A 12658-nucleotide genomic window follows, 5' to 3' on the forward strand; every position below is an offset into this window, starting at 1 on the left:
CTTTACACACCATGCAAATTCCAAACCCTGAATCAATACCACTATCTCCCTTCTTCTCTCCTCCTCTCTGAGCACTAGAGGAAAAAGTCACACCCTGTGGACCGATATCCCTACCAATAGATGGTCTCCAACCTCAGCTGAGTCCTCAATGTCACTCAGTAATCTTTCTATGAATCTGCAGACAGTTCTTTCTCCCATTAACAATAGTAGCTATTTTGAACCATCACCATTCTCCTCAGGTGCCTTAACTCATGGATCTTCCAGCAAAAAGCTGAACTTCACAGGGGGGAAAAAGGCTACAAACTATGAACTATATCAATTTTTCACACTCCTAATGACAAACTCATTGCATCAGTACCCATTGTCTTCTTCATTCACATTTCTAAGGAAGAAATGTCCTGTCTCATGACTGGAGCTCAATTCTCCACATATGCTCTTGATACTGTTTCTCCTCCATCTTTCATTTTCAATGATCACTTTTCTCTCCTTTTTCTTCAAACTCTCCCTTTCTGTTTGCTCATTCTACTCAACACGTGAACATGATTAACACTCTCTCATCTCAGGGAAAAAATAAAACTTTACCCTAACTCTGTACCTCTATCTAGCTAACACTCTCTCTCCTCTTCAGATTCAAACATCTTACAGGGGCAACCCATGGTTCCTGTTTTAATTTTTTTGCCTCCTACTCACTCCTTAACCCATTGCAATCTATTTTCTTACCCGCCCCTCCAGTGAAACTACTCTCACTAAAGTCATTAATCACTACTTATTACTTGACCCCATGTTCACTTCTCTGCTATTGCCACTCTCTCCTACTTCTCACTATCAAATCACTTTCTCTCAGTTTTTAATTTTACTGTTTGCCTGAGAAATTGTAGTGCTATTGTGAGGATTCCATCCATAATATTCTATCTATCACTGTGTTAGTGTTTCTTGAACTTTAAGCCTCTGGAGATCCCTTGATGGGTATTCCCCCTACAAAGGGACTATGAATTTTCAGTAAAAGGGTTAAAATATTCATGAGATACTTACATTAAAAATAAGATATAACATTTATAAATGTATAAAAGCAGTTTCATATAAGTAAGTGGAATTATGTAGTTTGTAATGTTTGACCAAAATATCTAGAACCAATCCAATTGTAGATTGTGTTATGCACTGGCCACCTTATTCCAATAGAATTTCTTTTCTTTCCATTTTCATAGATTTTTAATAACAGAAGGAATATATGAAAACAGTCTGATTTAAGAGGAAAAACTCAAAACATTACAGATAAGAATAAATACCTCCTTGGCCACCACCACTGATCCCGGTCTCCCTCCCCATCCTACTCATCCCACTGCTACCAGCTTAATATGTATCCTTCTAGACCTAACACATTCACATACTTCTATAAGCGCCCATAGAAAGTATGAAGTGGGTTTTTTCCTATATATATGAGATAATACCAAGTACATTTCTTTAAAATGTGCTATTTTCACTCAATCATGTCTTGGAGATCTTTTTAAGTTGTATATATAGAAGAATCTCATCCTCTTTAAATGTTTCATGATATTCCATAATATGACTAAACCAAAACACACTACCATATCATGTACATTTAGGTTGTTTTCCTTTTCTTTGATATCACAAAAATATCTTTGTGCATGTTTCCTTCTACTCTTGTGGGAGAGCATCTGTAGAAATACACCTAGAAATGGAATTGCTACATCGTATGGTATGAGTATTTTAAATTTTACTAGATATAGTCGAATTGCCCCTCAAAACAGCTGTACAAATTTACACTGCCTCGAGCAGTAAAATCATTTCCCTGTACCTTTGTAAGTACTTGGTGTCATTAGGGTCAGTATCTCATTACTATTTTAATTTGTGTTTCTCTCTTTACTAAAGAGATTGCTCACCTTTCCACCATTTCTACTTTCTTTTTTTGCAAATTGCCTGTTCATAGTCTGTGCCCTTAGGTCAGCTTCCACAGCTTCAGATGGGAATCAGGTTCCAAATCATTTCTTATCATTTTTTATTTCTACTAAATCAGAAAATCCTAACTCACAACTATAGGTCATCAGTAATGGCAAAGAGGCTTTGGTGGCCCTGTCAAATAGTTCCGGATATTCAGTTCAAACACAGACCCAGAATTTATGGAGAGAATTCTCACTAAAGATTAGTTTTAGTGTTCCACCAGATGCTAAGCAATATATATATCAAACTCAAGTGCTAAAAGGCTAAATGTTTGAATTTAGGAGCTAGGAGCAAATGGATTCTTAATCCACTCTTCAGTTGTATTAGGATTCGAAAAATATTTTGATATTTAACCATATGTAATTATGCAAATTAAGCTAATGTTTAAGCAACATACAAATGCTGTGAGTGAACAAGAAGAATTTATTTCCAGAGCGGAATTCAGTCAATTATAATGTGACAGTTTCCTGTCATACTGCTTTCCCATCTCCAGTCCAGCTCCTCAGAGGCAACCACTTTTTAGATATTTTAGCTGTTTCTTCTAATGGTTGTTACTTAACATTTTTCTTTAAATAAAATGCAAAAATTAAATTTAAATGATATGCCTATACTATTATTTTAAAACATTTTAGATGTTATCTATTGACCTCATGCTAGGATACATAAATATTTACTTCATACCACCGCTACTAAGGTCACCTCTACTCCCCTTTTTTGTCATATCTGAGAAATCGTTGCCTAACCTAAGGTCACAAAGGTTTTCTTCTCTCTTTTTATCTGGAATTTTTGATTGTGGTGCCAGAAAAGGATTAAAATTAAAATTCTTTTTCTTTTTTTTATATTTGGATATACAATTGTACCGCCAACATTTTTTGAAAAGGCTATCTTTTTCTCATTGAATTGACTTTGCACCTTGGTAAAGGATCAGTTGTCACCAAGAGAATGAAAAGACAAGCCACACTCTGGGAGAAAATATTTGCAAAAGACACGTCTGATAAAAGACTGCTATTCAAAATATACAAAGAACTCTTAAAATTTAAAAGTAGGAAAATGAACAACCCAATTTAAAAATGGGCAAAACACTTGAACAGATGCCTCACCAAAGAAAATATACAGATGGCAACTAAGCATATGAAAAGATGCTCAGTATCATGTGTTATCAGGGAAATGAAATGAAAACAACAATGAAATATTACTTCTATTGGAATAGCCAAAATGCAAAACATTGAATGACAAAATCCAAATGCTGGCAAGGATGTTGAGAAACAGGAACTCTCATTCATTACTGGTGGGAATACAAAATGGTACAGCCACTTTGGAAGACAGTTTGCCACTTTATTACAAAACTAAACAGACTCTTACTATACAATCACAGTCCTTGATATTTACCCAAATAAGTAGAAAACTTATGTCCACACAAAAATCTGCAAGCAGATCTTTATAGCAGCTTTATTCATAATTGCCAAAACTTGGAAGCAACTAAGATATCCTTCAGTAGGTGAATGGATAAATAAAAAGTGGTATATCTGGGGATCTGGCCCATGGTATAGTGGTTAAGTTCAGCATGCTCCACTTTGGCGGCCCAATTTCCTGGGTTCAGATCCCAGGCATGGATGTACACCATTCATCAGCCATGCTGTGGCAGCAACCCACATATAAAGCGAAGGAAGATTGGCACAGTTGTTAGCTCAGGGCTAATCTTCCTAAAGCAAAAGAAGAGGAAGATTGGCAACAGATGTTAGCTCAGGGCTAATCTTCCTCGGCAAAAAAATAAGTGGTACAGGTAGATAATAGAATACTATTTAGCACTCAAAAAAAGAGATATCAGACATGAAAAGACATGGATGAACTCTCAATGCATATAGTGAAAGAAGCCAATATGAAAAGGCTACAAACTGTATAATTCCAACTATATGACATTCTGGAAAAGGCAAGCAAATGGAGACAGTAAAAAAATCAGTGATTTCCAGGGGATTTTTTAGGGGGGCATGAATAGGTGGAGCACAGAGGATTATTGGGGCAGTGAAACTATTCTGTATGATATTATAATGGCAGATATATGTCGTTATACACTTCTCTAAATCCACTTAATGTAAAACACTAAAGGGGGAACCATAATGTAAACTACGGAATTTGGGCAATAGTGATGTGTCAATGTAGGTTGATTGATTGTAACAAATGTACCACTCTAGTGAGGGATGTTGATAGGGAGAGAGACTGGGTTGGAGGGTGGGCAGAGGGTAAATGGGAATTCTCAGCACTTCCTGCTCAATTTGTCTGTAAACCTAAAACTGCTTTAAAAAATAAAGTCCATTTTTTAAAAATCTCAATAAGTATTTCAACTTTGACCTTTTGCTCTCTGAGATGGTGTTAAGTTTCTATTGAGATAGTAGTCTCCCTCATCTCAGTAAGCAATAAACTCAGCTTCGTTTTATCAACTGGTTATTTTGGCAATATTTTGAGGAGTTGGCACTGGTACAGCCTTAGAGATCTCACTGAGATCTAGTCAAGATCAAGACCTCCTCATCAAAGTGGCCCAAAACCCTCGACCTATAAACAATATGCTTCTCCAAAACAGTTGAACTCTCCAAATACTGAGTTTGTTTTGCCTCCTAGGAATCAGGGACCCTTTGTAGGAATTCTTTTAATTATTTGCTCATATTTGAAAAAACCTTTAATCTTCGGTGGAAATTTGTCTTATTACTCACAACACTACTTTTTCTTGCTGTCTCTCCTTTTCATTTTATTGTACATATATAAAAGAAAGTGCAGAAGAAAGAGGACAGGTATAGGCCCAAATAAGTATGCTCTCAATCCAGTCTTGGGGAGTAACACATTCAGATTTTTTCTCAGAGTGGCATCCTTTGGATAGACTTTGCCTTGGATCACTCTTTAAAATTTTGTGAGAATTTTCCTAAGTATTTTATTTCATTTTATTTTATTTTAGAAAGAACACTTAGCATGAGATCTACCCTCTTAAATTTTTAAGTGTACAGTATATTATTGTTGACTATAGTTGCAATGTTGTATAACAGATCTTTAGAACTCACCCATCTTGTTTGACTGAAACTTTATGTCCATTGATTAGCAACTCCCCACTATTCCCTCATAGTTTCTGGTAATCACCATCCCAATCTTTGATTCTGTGAATTTGACTATTTTAGATACCTCCATAACTACAATCATGAAGTATTTGTCTCAGTCTAAACCTAAATTTCACCCCTTCTGGGCTAGACTCCTGATTCTTACTTTGTTTTTATGGTACAATTCGAATTCATGTCCTTATTATAAATGACATAATTTCATTAAGGATAATTTTTAATTACAGTAGTCACTTTAAGAAACTTTTGAGATGAATAAAATTATGTATTTGAGAGATATCTTAGAACAAAAAGGGAAGAAAATCTCAAACATTCAATGATCTGCATTGTTGATTGGTATGAGAAAATCTCAAAAAGAAATTCAGATTTAAAAATTATCTCTTTGAAAAATGCCTTGGCCAAGGAAAAAAAAAGAAAAGGAAAACTTAAAAAATCTCTTTTTCAGATTTACCCCAAATCGCAACTTGGACCTGATTAGCCTTTATCCTACTAGTCCTCTTTTCCAATTCTATGTTCCTCCATTTCCCTCTGCCCCTGACTGTCTCTCCAACCATTTTTTCCAGTGGAAGGAGGAAGGGTCAAAGAATATCCAAAATTGACATAGAGCTTTGGTTGGACTGAAAACGCTGGAAGTTCTCCACCAGGAAAGAGCCTTCAGCTGCAGGTACCCCTTCTGACTCACTGGCCTGATATTCCCATGCTTTGTATAGGCCAATGCAGACTCAATGACTAACAAAGTGGGAAGGGTATAAAAAGCCTCGTTTGTCTAATGAAAGTGGTATATTCAAGAAGTTGGCCTAGCCAACTAAGTTGAAACCCAATGTCCACGTGGGTGACTGCTCAGCCTCAGCACGTGATAGGCAAAACCAAAAGTAGGTGTGGTTGTTCCACTCACTGGGCAGAATTTACAATTTTGAGCTGTTGCCAATGGCCCAGGTATTTGCTCTGCCACTTGGAAAACCACAGAGTGGAAGATTAAAAGCACTCCTTTTTTGGGGGTTGTGAACTGTGAAAACAAATTAGAGCCTTTGAGCAAATTGACTCACCCATATAGATGCCCATAGTAAGTCTGTTCTCTGAAGAAGCTGAACCAAGCTGCTGATCAACCTTGATTCTGTTTCTGATCCAGCTGTTACCACTGCAAGTTAGATTTGCAATTCCTACCAAAAGTTGACTCCTTTGTCTCAAGATATGAGAGGACATGGGGAGTGGCTCCACCTGCTCCTGGAGATTGATTACATGAGCTCATTGGACCCTTCTCAGGACTATTGGTGGTGCCTCACCACTGATGACACTTTTTCAGATAACAAATCAGTTGACTCATACCATATGGCCCTTGAGATTCATCTATGTCATATGTTCAGCTTTCCAGAGCATTTTCAGTTTGAAAAACTTTATCTTCTATTGAAAAACTACTTAACAATGTCATGATAGTTTGACTGTACCAGCTTCATCTCCTGATCCACACTCCTTAATAAAATAGAGACAATAATCAATACACCTGAACTATCATGCCCCAAGGATTTACTGGGACACCTTTCTACTTTTCATAAGAACCTTAAAGCCTTTATTTTCATGGAGTTCTACTAATCAAATATGTGGATGACCTTTAGCTGTGCTCTAAAGATGAGGTAATCTATGATTTATCCCATGTATCTATTACTGTTTTAGCTCAGAAAGGATACAAGGCTTCTAAAGAGAAGTTACAATTTTGCCAAAATATAGTACAATATCTAGGACATGATTTATCCCCAGGAGATAAACTTTTTACTTCTAAAAGTCTAGAGGCCAGAAAAATGTTTCCAGACCAATAACTAAGAGACAATTAAGAGGATTTCTGGGTTTCACTGGCTACTTCAGGCAGTGGATACACAAGTTTTCAGAAATTGCCAAGCCACTGTGACTTGATCAAGTCCTCAGTAACCAAATATCTTCATTGAAAACCTAAAATAAACAAGTTTTTGGTCAGTTAAAATTAGTTCTTCAATCATCTACAATTCTGGGCCTTCCTAATTAGCACAAATCATCCTACTTATTTCTTCATGAGAGATCTGAACAAACCCTTGCATTCTGACTCAACTTCATGGGGATCATCAGAAACTAAAAGTTTATTACACTCTCTCTCTTTAGCTGGTGTCAAAAGTTTACCTACCTTCTCTAAAAACATTAGGTACAGAAGCTAAACTAATAGAGATTTATGCTGACTTATTTTTAGGGTTTTCTTTTAATTGGATGGCCCCTAGTGATGTATAATCTTTGTTGCTCACTGAAAATACACATTTGTCAGTAGGTGGCTTTACCTCCTCACATGTTTCCATTTATCATAGTAATTTTAATCTTGCTATGCTTCTTCCATTATCTCAAGGGGAAACTCATGACTGTATATACTCCAAAAAGATTGCTTAGAAACCACTTTTTAAATCCATACTTTATCTTCTTTGTTAATGGGTCACATCTTAAAGCTGAAAGAGGAAAATATCAGGCATGATACACTGTAACATATCTCACTTTGTGTTTTAAATTTGATCCCTTGCCAAAGAGAAAATCTACCTAGATGGCAGAACTCATTGCACTCATCAGAGCTTTCCAGTTAGAAAGAGTTAAGAGGGTTAGTACGTATACTGATAGTAGATATGCTTTTGGGGTTGTCCTTGATTTTGGAATGTTTTGGAAACAAAGTTCTTGATCTCAACAGGAACCCCAATTAAGAATCACTAGCAAATTTTAAAACTTTGAGTGCTTCCTAAGGAAGTGACTATTATAAAAGTAGGAGCAACTGGCTCACTTCAGAAATAAAGCCCAGATCCCAGCCTCTCCCTGGAAGGGCTTAGAGTGCACATCTAGTGCCCCAATTTCTCCAGCTGCTGCACAAGGGTCTAGCTTCAAACTCACTTATCTCTGGGAGGCAACAGAGCAGGAAATCATTAGTCTACTGGGAGTTTGGGTGTGTGTGGGCACTTCCCAAGGCTCCTCCCTGTGGTTCACTTCAGTAATAAAATCAAGCCTACAGCATGTCCTTAGAAGGAGTTGCATGCACATCTATTTGCTACCCAATGGACTGTTTTCTAACCGACCTGTCTCTAAGAGCTGGCATGACCTAGCATTAACTAGGCCCCTGGGGATGATAGAGAGCAAAGCAACAGTTTAAAACAGCATGTGGTCTAAATAAGTATGCAGGCATTTACAACAAATCCTCTCTCTGGTTCAGTGCGTAGTGAGTGGATGATAAACTCCAGCTCCTAGCTTTTCCTGAAGAGAGAAAGAATTGAACCAAACATCTAGTGCCCCAACTTTTCTGGCTACAACTTGAGGGACTGGCTTCTATATCATCCATCTCAGGGCACTGATGAGACTTGGCGTACTCTAGCCTCCTGGGAGCCACTAAGAACAAAGATGGGGATTTGGACACATAGAAGTTTTGTGAAGTTAAGTTGCTATCAGCTTAAAATAGATTGTTATAAACATATTTTATGTAAGCCCCACGTTAACCATACAGAAAATACCTATAGAAGTTACACAAAAGAAAAAGAGAAAGCAATCAAAATTTATCGATACCAAAAAAACACAACGAAACACAAAGGAAGACAGCAAGAGAGAATAGAAGAACAATAAAAATACAAGACAAACAGAAAACAGTTAACAATATGGCAATAGTAAATCCTTCTCTATCAATTATTATTTAAATGTAAATGGATTAAACTCCCCAATCAAGACATACAGTGGTTTAATGGATAAAAAAACCAACATCTAACTGTAAATTGTCTACAAGACACTCACTTTAGATTCAAGGACACACATAGACTGAAAGTGAAGGGATGAAAAAGATATTCCATAAAAACGGTAACCAAAAGAAAGCAGGGGTAGCTATACTTATATCAGACAAAACAAACTTTAAGTGAAAAACTATATCTAGAAACAAAGAAGGTCATTATATAATGATTAAAGGGTCAATTCAATGGGGAAGACATAACAATTATGAATATATATGCACCCAACATCATAGCACCTAAATATATAAAGCAAATATTGATGGATCTGAAAGGAGAAATTAATAGCCATACAATAGTAGGACACTTCAAAATCCAAGTCTCAATATTGAATAGAATATCCAGACAGAAAATCAATAATGAAACAGCTGACTTGAACAACACTATAGACTAAATGAACCTAACAGACATATACGGAACTTTTCACTCATCAACAGAATATACAGCCTTCTCAAGTGCTCATGGAACATTCTCCAGGATTGATCACATATTAGGTCACAAAACAAGTCTTAAATTTAAGATCAAAATCATACTATGTATCTCTTCTGACTACAATAGAATGAAACAATAGAACAATAGAAATCAATAACAGTAAGTAAAAAGAAAAATTCACAAATACATGGACAATATACAACCCACTCTTGAACTACCATTGAGTCAAAGAGAAATCAAAAGGAAATTTTAAAAATATCTTGAGACAAAAAGACAAAACAAAACATAACAAAACTTACGAGATGTAGTAAAAGCGTGCTAAGAGGAAAGTTCATAGTGATAAATACCTACATTAAAAAAAAGAAAAATCTGAAATAAACAGCCTGACTTTACACCCCAAGGAACTATAAAAAGATGAACAAACTAAGCCTAAAGTTAGCAAAAGGAAGGAAATAATATTAGAGCAGAAAAAGATCAAATGAAGAATAAAAAGCAATAGAAAAAATCTATTAAAATAACTTGGGTTTTTGAAAAGACAAACAAAATCAAAAAGCCTTTAGCTGGATTACCTAAGAAAAAAAGGGAGAAGAGTCAAATAAATAAAATTAGAAATGAAAGAGGACACATAACAATACCTGCCCCAGGAAAAAAAAAGGATCGTAGAGACTATCATGAACAAGTCTATGCCAACAAATTGGATAACCTAGAAGAAATGGATAAATTCCTAGAAATATGCAACCTATCAAGACTGAATCAAGAAAAAGTAGAAAGTGTGAACAGACCAATAACAAATTAGGAGATTAAAACAGTATTCAAAAACCTTCCTACAAAGAAAAGCTTAGGACCAGATTACTTCACGGGTGAATTTTACCAAACAGACAATGAAGAATTAATATTAATCTTTCTTAAACTCTTCCAAAAATGGAAGAAAGAAGACTTTCAAACTCATTTAATGAGGCCAGCATCACCTTGATATCAAAGCCAGACAAAGACACCACAAGAAAACTACAGATCAATATCCCTAATGAATATAAATGCAAAAATCTTCAATAAAATACTAACAACTGAATTCGACAGTGCTTTAAAAGGATTACACACCAGGACCAAGTGGGATTTATACCTGGGATGCAAAGATGGCTCAATGTATGCAAATCAATCAATGTGATACACCACATTAACGGAATGAAAGATAAAATAACCACACGATCATCTCAATAGACACAGAGAGAGCATTTGACAAAATTCAAAATCTGTTCATGAGGACAAACTCTCAACAAAATAAGTATAAAAAGAATCTACCTCTTTATAATAACAGTCATATGTATGAAAAGCCCACGGATAACATCATAATCAGTGGGGGAAAACGGTAAGCTTTTTCTCTAAGATCTGGCTCAAGGCACGTATGCCTACTTTCAAAAGACAAATACTGTGTGATCTCACTTGTAGAATCTAAAAGAGTGGAACTCATAGAACCAGAAAGTAGAATGGTGATTACAGAGGCTGAAAGGTGAGGAAAATAAGGAGATGTTGGTCAAAGGGTATAACTTGCAGTTAAAAGATGAATAGGTTCTGGGGTTTTATTGTACAGCACGGTGACTACAGTTAATGATACTGTATTTTATACTTGCAATTTCCTAAGAGTAGATCTTGAATGCTCTCACCATAAAAAAAGAAATAGTAATGATGTGAGATAATGGATTTGCTAATTAACTTGATTGTGAAAATCATTTCAAGATGTATATATATACTGTCATCTTTACACCTTTAAAAAAGTACATCTTTAAAAAAGGAAAGAACTTTCAGGTTATTCCAAATACTGCCTGTATTATTGAGATATGCTACTTGAGCAAAATAAATAATAGAAATGGTCTCTTTATTGGCATTATCTATAAATCAAAAAATTTAAATCTCCCTTCATTTTTAAAAAAAACTTGACAATTAGCATATTTCAGTGTGGAAATACAGTTATGTATTCACTATTTTTTTGAATAACACATTGAAAATCTGTGTAATAAATGGTTGAAGTTTGATCATATTTACAATTTTCACTGTTTAATTCAATGCTGAATCAGAATCCAGAGGCATATTTTTTATCACCAATTGTTCATTCTGAATAAAGCACTATGTGGATTGTCATTCGGTGCAATCGCTTTCATTCCTATAGCAAAAGCTTATTTGGTGCTTCATAGGTATTTATTCCAATGACAATTTGTTTTTTCTTTGTAGATTAGCTATTTTACACCATTCTCTATTTCTTCTACAAAAATTAGTATATTTAAGCTTTCTATCTCCATTGGGTTCAATTTTGTTATACTGTATTTTTCTACAAAATTATTCACATTATCTAGGCTTTCAAATGCATTTTAATAGAAATGTTCAGGTTTATGTTTTATGATTTTTAAGTTCCTTAGTGTCAATCGTTCATTCCCTATTGTCATTACTTATTTGTAGATTTGTACTCATTCTTTTTTCTTGATTGAATCACCTAGTGTTTTGTCTATCTTGTTGATTTTTTCAAAGGACTAGGATTTTGATTTGTTAATTTGATCTCTTTTCCTACTCCTTATCTCATTAATTTATGCTTTTAATATGTTGTTTCCTTTCTTGTGCTTTGTTTTAGTTTACTGTGCTACTTGCTTTCTAGATTATTTAGTTAGTGATTTAATTCATTTAATTTCATCATTTTATTTTTATTGATAAAAACATTTAAAGCTGTGAATTTTTCTTGATTACCTCTTTAAGTGTGTACCACAGATTCTGATATATACATTGTTATCATGATACATTTTTCAGGAATTCTATAATTTCTCTTCTATTTTACCTTTCACCAAAGAGCTATTTAATAGGTTTCTTATTTCAAATTGGAAGGGCATTTTTGTTTTTACAACTCCATTTTTTTTTAAGATTTTATTTTTTTCCCCAAAGCCCCCCAGTACACAATTGTATATTCTTCATTGTGGGCCCTTCTAGTTGTGGCATGTGGGACGCTGCCTCAGCGTGGTTTGATGAGCAATGCCATGTCCGTGCCCAGGATTCGAACCAGCGGAACACTGGGCCGCCTGCAGTGGAGCATGCGAACTTAACCACTCGGTCACGGGGCCAGCCCCATATGACTCCATTTTTAATTTCTAGGTTTAATACATTGTGATCAGAAACTGTTGCTTGTAATATTTCTATTTTATGAAACAATGATACTTTTTGTGACCTAACATGTGACTAATTTTTGTGAATATTCCATGTACACTGAGCAGAAGGCATATTCTCTATCATAAGGCTATAGTGGTCAACACTTATCCTTAAAATTTACATTATTGATTTTGTTGCGGTATTAGTTTTCTATGCTAAGTAACAGATTACCACAATCTTAGAAGCTTAAAGCAACACATATTTTATTTTCTC

Source organism: Equus przewalskii, chromosome X (assembly GCF_037783145.1).
Source record: "Equus przewalskii isolate Varuska chromosome X, EquPr2, whole genome shotgun sequence".
Lineage (NCBI taxonomy): Eukaryota > Metazoa > Chordata > Mammalia > Perissodactyla > Equidae > Equus > Equus przewalskii.